This window comes from Equus quagga, chromosome 15 (genome assembly GCF_021613505.1).
Source record: "Equus quagga isolate Etosha38 chromosome 15, UCLA_HA_Equagga_1.0, whole genome shotgun sequence".
In the NCBI taxonomy this organism is placed as follows: domain Eukaryota; kingdom Metazoa; phylum Chordata; class Mammalia; order Perissodactyla; family Equidae; genus Equus; species Equus quagga.
In genome coordinates, this window is record NC_060281.1 from 36,545,734 (window position 1) to 36,554,123 (window position 8,390).

General features: G+C 43.7%; 2 non-coding genes across 2 annotated transcripts; both read left to right on the forward strand.

The window, feature by feature from the left end:
- Window positions 1–628: 628 nt before the first annotated feature.
- TRNAT-CGU (transfer RNA threonine (anticodon CGU)) lies at window positions 629–702 on the forward strand. The gene has a single exon. It is a non-coding gene; the product is annotated as a tRNA-Thr (tRNA).
- A 1,156-nt stretch (window positions 703–1,858) lies between these two features.
- Window positions 1,859–1,930, forward strand: TRNAA-UGC (transfer RNA alanine (anticodon UGC)). Its single transcript has one exon. It is a non-coding gene; the product is annotated as a tRNA-Ala (tRNA).
- Window positions 1,931–8,390: the final 6,460 nt, after the last annotated feature.

Here is an 8,390-nt window from a genome sequence, read left to right on the forward strand (position 1 = left end):
CAGAGGTCCTTTCCCTGCCTCGGGCAGGCAAGGGCTCCTGGGGTTTGAATCATAAAACCGTTAAGTGAACTCTGACCAAGCCGCCTCTTTGTTGTCTCCTACTTCCTCAAGCAGAGCACAATCTGACAGCTGCTAGCACAGTCTGAATGTGTTAAGAGTTTGGGGTTGTTTGTTTTTCAATGCACGAGTATGCCATCTTCTAACAGCCAGGAATATCATTAATCTGATAAAAGTTCTAACTGACCTATTTTGCTAGAAAAGTCTTTCACTACACTTTTAGAGTATCCACTCACTTGATGATTCTAAATTATTACAATCGGGTGAAATATAAAAACTATTCTGGCCTCACTCAGAGAAGTCCCTTCCTCCACAATAAACACTCGGCTGGTCTCCACTCTTTCCTATTCCATGGTTGTTCGAGTACATTCTCAAAGGTACGGTGTGAGTGCGTGTATGTGTTTTGTTAGGTTTGTTGGGAATCTAAGTTCCAGGAGTCTCTTTCGCGAATCTGCCTTTACCGAGAGGTTGATCTATTCTAAGTGTGCACAGTAACTCTAACTGATAACACAGCTTTTCACCTAATTGAGTACAATTTAATCATAAAAGGACCCTCACCTGGTGCACAGCTGGCTCTGTGGCTTAGTTGGCTAAAGCGCCTGTCTCGTAAACAGGAGATCCTGGGTTCGAATCCCAGCGGGGCCTAACTGCTTTTTTTAAAACCCGGTCCTCCTTTCTGGCAATTCATTCAAATTTTTAGTCTGAAATCATCTTTAATCTAAACAATATCAAATCCACTGCTTGGAGCTTTAATCTCCGCAACCTCTCCTCCTTCTTTTGCATTCCCAATGACTCTCAGGCTCTCTACTGGTGATCTATCACATGGTTATATTGGGATTTAACTACTTGGGTGCTCAAGATCAGTCATGAATAGAGAATTTCTAAAACAAAATTGGAAAAATTTTAAGTCAAACCGTTTAAAAACATACTCTGCTGGTTTCTCAAACTCCAAGCAGTCTTACTTAAATCAGACATAGTTAGAATATGTTTGCAATTTATTGAACATTTGCTATTGTCGCATTTTGTATGTTTTCTCCCATACCTTTAAATCTCTAAAATAGTCATGAAAGTAAGCATTATGATGTACATTTTACAGATGAGAAAGCTGAGAACAGGGGAGAAATGAAGTAACTTGCCCAAATCACAGCTAGTAAATAGTTAATCAAGCTAGAGTTTAAACCAAATTCTTCCCAAAGTCATGGTCTTAAATATCAAATATTCTTATTTATAAAATAAAATAGTGTCCAGTATGTTTTAGAACAATAGTTTTTAAAATTGGATGGTACTGAACTCATTAGATTATCTAACGAAAACTTTCGCCTATAATCATCACCAAAAAAAAAAAAAAAAAAAAAACCCAGTAGACTTAAAAATAAATTTCGTATGTTCTTTCAAGGTTTTCACCAACCCCATTCAGCTCTTGAATGTCCATTAACCGCTAAAAAATCCTTGACTTTCACAAATAAATAGAGTAAACCACAAATGAGTGTTAAGAAAACAGAAGCTATTATAGAAACACAGTTTACTTCTTGACATTGATTTCTACAGGACTAGTATTCATGGTCATACTGAGATAAAAGCCAATTTTGAAGCCACTTATTCTGAGCTGGGCCTGGTCAGGTTCAGGTAAATCTAAAGCCTTTAGTGACATTGATTTGCATACATCTTCTTTCTGACATTCAAGACCTATACAATGTATATAATTTGTGCACAACAAAGTACACGAAATACATTTTAGGGAAAAGTGGATCATATATTCATAAAGAAAAGTATTTTTGTGCCAGAGAGGTTGTGCAGCCCTGGGGATGTAGCTCAGTGGTAGAGCGCATGCTTTGCATGTATGAGGTCCTGGGTTCAATCCCCAGCATCTCCAGTTTCTTATTCCTCAGTATCCGGTTAGCATGATTTTTAAACACTGGATCTTGATAAACAAACATACTTGGTCTTTAGCACTTTTGATATTCCTAAGCAATTTAAACTTAATGAAATCTGATTTCCTTCTAGTTTGAAAGTCAAACATACTGCTGAAAGAAATTTACCTTCTTCTACTGCCATTATAACAAAGTCCGTTACGAAAAGCCCACAACTTGTATCATACTTAATGGTGAAAAATTGACAGCTTTTCTTCCAAGATCAGGAGAAAGGCAAGGATGCCCACTCTTATAACTTCTATTCAACATAGTATTGGATGTTCCAGCCAGAGCAATTAAGCAAGAAAAAGAAATAGAGTGCATCCAAATCAGAAAGGAAGGAAGAAGTAAAATTGTCCCTCTTTGCAGGCAACATGATCTTATATATAGAAAACTCTAAAAACTTCATTGAAAAACTATTAGAACTATTGAACAAATTTAGTAAAGTTGCAGGGTACAAAATCAACACAAAAAAGTCAATTGTGTTTCTATACACTAACAATGAACTATCTGAAAAGGAAATTAGGAGAACAATCCCATTTACAGTAACACCAAAAAGAGTAAAATGTTTAGGAATAAACTTGACTAAGTAAGTGAAAGACTTATATACTGAAAACTACAAAACATTAATGAAAGAAATTAAGCAAAACACAACAAATGGAAAAATGTCCCATGTTCATGGATTGGAGACTAAACATTGTTAAAACGTCCATACTACCTAAAGCAATCTATAGATTCAATGTAATCCCTATCAAAATTCAAATTGTGTTTTTTACAGAAGTAGAAAACAATTCTAAAATTCATATAGAACCACAAAAGACCATGAAGAGTCAAATCAATCTTGAGAGAGAAGAACAAAGCTGGCAGCATCACATTTTCTGATTTCAAAATATATTAGAAAGCTAAAGTAATCAAAACAATATGGCACTGGCATAATGACAGGCATATAGACCAATGGAACAGAATAGCAAGCCCAGAGGAAATCCATGCACAAATAGTAAAACTGATCTTCAACAGGGATGCCAAAATACACAATGGGGAAAGGATGATCTCTTCAACAAATGGTGTTAGGAAAACTGGATATTCACATGCAAAAGAATGAAATTGCACCCTTATCTTATATCACACACACAAAGCAGCTCAAAATAGATTAAGGACTTAAACGTACATGAGACCTGGATCTGTAAAAATCTTAGAAGGAAACATGATGGGAAAGCTTCATGATATTGGTGCTGGCAATGATTTCATGAATATGACACCAAAAGCACAGGCAACAAAAATAAAAATAAAAAGTAGGACTACATCAAACTAAAAGGCTTAATCCACACAGCAGAAAGAAAAAAAAAATCAAAGGAAAGAATCTTTTGGTAGATCGAAAAGGCAACCTACAGAATGGGAGAAAATATTTGCAAACTATGTATTTGATAAGGGAGTAATTAAAACCTTTGGGTAAAGGACAGGGATAGAGCCATCTTGCAAGGTGCATCCAATCTCAGGTTCTGGGCTTGGTCAACATGTGTGTAAATCTCAGCCTGGTCCAAGAAGGAAAATTCCACTCAGTAGATTGGGTGAATAAACCTCTATCCTGTGGAATAAAAATTGTAAGAGAGGTGCTGAACACTTAAATGTAAAAGGTCATAACAATTTAGAAACAGGTTTTAGTGTAAGGTAGGTGTCCTCAAGGTGTGGTCTTCAGACCAGCAGCATTAGCATTACATCTTGCTAAGCATACAAATTCTTGGGCCCCACTTCAGACCCGTGAGTCAGGAACTCTGGGGGTGGGAGCCCAATATGCCGTGATTTAATAAGCCCTGGAGTTGATTCCTATACATGTTAAAGTTCAAGAACCACTGGTGTCAGGAAATGATGAATATGACATTACTATATCACTTTTTAACAGTAACACAGTACCAAGATGTTTCCAAGATTTAAAGATAAAATAATTTGACATATTAGGCCTGAATTTTTATAGTGTATATTAAAATAAATATTTAAGTGCATGAGGGAAATCTAAGGTTTTGAATTTAGTTTTCATATACTGTGAAAACAGTACGTATTTTTAAAAATCAGTGAAATGTGCATTAGACAAAGTACAAACAGCAGCAGATAATTCTCTTGATATTTGAAAGCCCTTGAACACTAGAGAATCTATCCACTAGCCATACAAAAAGAAGCAAAGAGGGAGATAAAGATCAGTAGAAACAGGTTAGGAAAAGCAAAAGGCAGAAATAAAGCCCATTTTCAGATACAGAGTTCCCCCCTGCATTGGGACACAGCGGGACACACGAGGGATGGAGCCCAAGACGTCCCTCATAAGAACATGCTCTACCACTAAGCCACTTCCAAGGGAAGGATGGAGGGAGGGACTTAGGAAGGAAGGGAAGAAGGTAGGTGGAAAGGAAGATCTCTCTAGTCTTTGACCAAAGTCTCTTCCAAAATATAATTCCAGGGATACTTTTCTTAAACCCCAAATCAGTTTAATTTCACAAATACGTATGAAGTGCCTGCTAACCACAGGCTCTCTGCTTTCCTCTCACGACTTGTAGCACAGTTTTCCACTGTTGTCTAGGTCCTGCAGGGCTGTGAGCCCAAGCTGTACCGTCCATCGCAGAACTTTACTCAACCATCTAATCGCTAGTAGCTCTGAGCACAAAAGGCATGGTCTAAATCAATAAGTTTATGACCAAAATTATAAAGAATTCCTCATTCATGGAGAGTAATTGCAACCCCTGGTTCTCTGGATTCAAAGGCTGAAAGGTTAGCATCTCCCCGGCGGGTCAATGCAGTCAGGGGGCTGAACATCTTGAAACCATTTAGACCTGGCAGTGCTCAACCTCTGGAGGCTGGTGCTCAAAGAATTTAGGACCTTCCACCGCTCGGTGATTGTGTAATACGTAGTTATTATGTTTGAGTCTCATTCGTTACCGAAATTCAACAGAAAAATGACTCCACCCCTAAAACTGGCCCGGCATCACTACTCACAGATTGGAGTAAGTGCTACCAATGTGTCCATTCTTCCACGTCGGGGCCCTGGCAGGCTTCCCGAGTTACATCCAACATACAGTCTGGCCTGTAATTTTCTCCTCACCACCACGCCTGCTGCCTTCCTTCACGTGGCTCCTTCTCTGGAATTGAACACTGATTAAAATCTCACTGATGCAAATTTTGCAAATGTGTAAAGTGAACACGTTGCTTGGGGCCTTCCCAAGTTCTTGGAAAGTACAGGTACAAGCGAACCTGATCATCAGCTTCGGGTTACATCTGCCAAGTTGGCTTCCTTGGAAAAAATAACTTGCATCCCGCATCCACAGTCCCGCCAGATTTTAGTTCGGGAATGAATGTAGCGATCTGAGCAGGAGAGGAGTGTATTTTCACTGACCCCACCAAGTGTCCTTAGTCATGCAGGCTTAGTCAAGCAGAGTCTGTGCTCTGAAAGGATAAAATAGGTAAAGACTCACTGGTAGGAAGAAGGGAAGGGGATACACCTGGCAGTTGGCCCAGGATCAAAGGAGCCCCACCAAGAAGCCAAAAAAGCCCGAAGAACGTGCAGCACGACTGCAAACGCTTGCACTAGGGGCGGCCTTAGTCGCTGGCTCCAGAATGAACTTGACCTCGGACGGGAGAGGCAGTGTCTTGTACTCAATTGCCAACCCGGACCCAGCTTATGGGGAACAACACTTGCAACACTTCCCAGGCCTAACCACTACCCGATACCGGAGCTGAGCGAGCTCGAGACACGTCCATGAGCGATCCCCGCGCGGACTGGTTGGCTAGAGGCTCCAAGGACCAGGCGGGCAACAAGGACTGAGGCAGAGGAGAAACGGGAAGCCAAGCGATGGCTCCAGTGGAAGAGAGACTATGGCCCCCAAGGCACATCCTGCGCTCCCAGGACCCCTTCCTACCACCTGAGAAAAGCGGCCACACAGCCACGGATCGTTCCTTCACTCTCGAGGTTTCCGCGATACATTTTCTACCCTGGCCGAAAAGAGAGAGGAGGGAATTGGGACGAAGAAGAAGGGGCAGCGGTGGTCTGGCCGCAGCGCTTTCTTACAGCAGAGCGCTCCACTAGCCCAGGAGCGCACCCAAACACAGCTGGGGCCGGGGGTGGGGGGGGGGGGGGGGGGGGGGGGGGGGGGGCGGAGGTGTTGAGTGGAAGAGGGAGGAGGCCGCAAAGTCTAGCAATCTGCAAGCTAGCTTAGGGGGAGCAGGATGCTGTCATCTCCGCCGCAGCTGGACCCGAGCAGGGACCCGCCATTCGTACCCAGCCGGGGTATCAGAGACGACCCGAGGTGCAAGGCAATGTTTACTCCACAGCACACAGGACTACGTGGTAGACGGGGACTGACGTCCGGTTGAGCCCGCGTGGACCGCTCGGTTACCAGCGCGTCTGGCCGCCAACGCCGGCGACTGGCACGCCCCGGTCAGGGCACCCAGAGCTCCCTTCCACCCCTCGCGGACTGCACAGAAACCACTCACCGGGGCGAGGAGCAGCGGATGGTGGGTAGAGGGGAGGTGAACTCTGGGATAGAGAGATGCTCGGCAAGAGCTGGAGACTTAACGGAACTCTGCGGTCGGGAGATGGGGATGGGGCTACGCGAGGGAGTAGAGTCGTTGGATGTTTGCGCCTCATTAATCCCGGTGTACCCGCTTTTGCTCCCATTGACGAGGCTTTCAGTAAGAAGTCCATCCACGCCAATGGTCTTGAGCCTTGCTAGAGGATAAAACCATTGACTTTATTGCTAATTTTTATATATTTATATTCATTTATTTTTATGTCTCCCGTATTCGGTTCCAAACATTTCACCTCAGCGTTTGCCGTTTTTTTCTCCTATTGTTTTTCTACTCTCTCTTCCTCTTTCCAACACGGCTGTGCCAGAGGGATTTGGGGAATACTTAGGGCACCACCGCTGCTCTGGGCACTTTCTGGGAGATTTCCAGTGCTCCAGAGACCCCAGGAACAGCACGACTGGTGACAGAGCAGGACTAGTTCCAACCATAGAGAAGGCGGCGTCCACGGGGAGGAAAACCCGGTGAAGCCAAGGAGTCTGCAACAAGGAGGAAAGGCCGGCATGGAAGGCGAGGAGCTGTGTCCTGCCCTCCACAGTTGGCCAAGGCAGAAAGGAGCGAGTGAGAGGCAGGACAGGGCACAGGCTGGAAATGTGACCTGGCTCCAAATGCTAGGAGCTACCCCGCGGAGTCAACGGGGCATCCCAAGCTGACTCCTAGAGCAGAGACAAGGCCTGGTCTGCGAGGAATGTTAGTCTGCCCAACCCGCGATGTGAATGCTAAAATTAAACCCCCGAGAAGAGAGAACAAGGACCATGCTTTTGTTGCTGAAGAGTGGGAGGACAGATGTTGGCAGCTAAGACTGTGAACAGTTCTGAAATATACTCCGCGGTCTGCTCCGTGGAGCACAGTGATCGCCTGCACCAGGGAGGGGACGTTCCGGAGCTCGGGTGTCAGCGATGGAACGTTGGTAGCCCTTACCCATCCAGTCTCCAGCAGAATTACCAAATACGCCACACCAGCCCCGTGTCCACATCACAGTGTCACCGGGAGGCCGGAGCCGTCTCACTACCGGCGAACTGGATCTCTTTTTCTGTGGGTCTTTGCCAAGTGTAGATTCAGTAAAACCAACTGATGCGGTTCAGACTCAGCTTGTGTCTTAGGCCAGCTAACCAACAAACAACCTGAACAAATCGCTGCGGGGTACTTATCTCCGGCATCCATGCTCCACGGACGCCCAGAACTTTGGCTGAAATCTGAGAAGCACAGCCACCCACTGCTGCAAGCCCAAATTGGTCCTCATGTACAATTCTTGGCCTTTATTCACTGGGCCAAGTCTTGTCTTTCAAGACTCCTGGAGTCATCAATTTCTGATCAAGAATGTGTTATACTTTCTGTCTGCTGTTGTAGTTACCCACACTTGTCTTTTTCAGGGCATTTATATTGTACTGAAATTATCTGTTTAGATATTTGTGAATCCCCCCCTCTCTCCCATACACTTCATCACAACATTCTCTCTACTGTAACATATATCCTGAACAGAGTATACCTGTAATTTATTTCTCACGGTTCTTTTTTGAGTGACAACTATGTGCCAGGCTCTATGGCAGGGGCTTGAGATGGAGTGGTGAGAAAATCAGTCACAGTCTCTGCCCTCCTGAAGCTACCTTACTAGAGAAGGAAACAAACTTAATCAAATAACATAAATCTGCAGTTGTAAACCGTGCTAAATGATATTAAGGGGAAGTAGAGGGAACCTATGGATGGTATTATTTAATAAGCATTTGTTAAATCGACCTGATTTTGTTTCTCTGAATGTAGTTAGAAAGAGGCGACAGAATTAGTCAGCTATACTCCATACTATCTTCAGGAGAACTATTGGTCAATAATCAGAGGAAAAAGTAGCCCTTTGTCTTT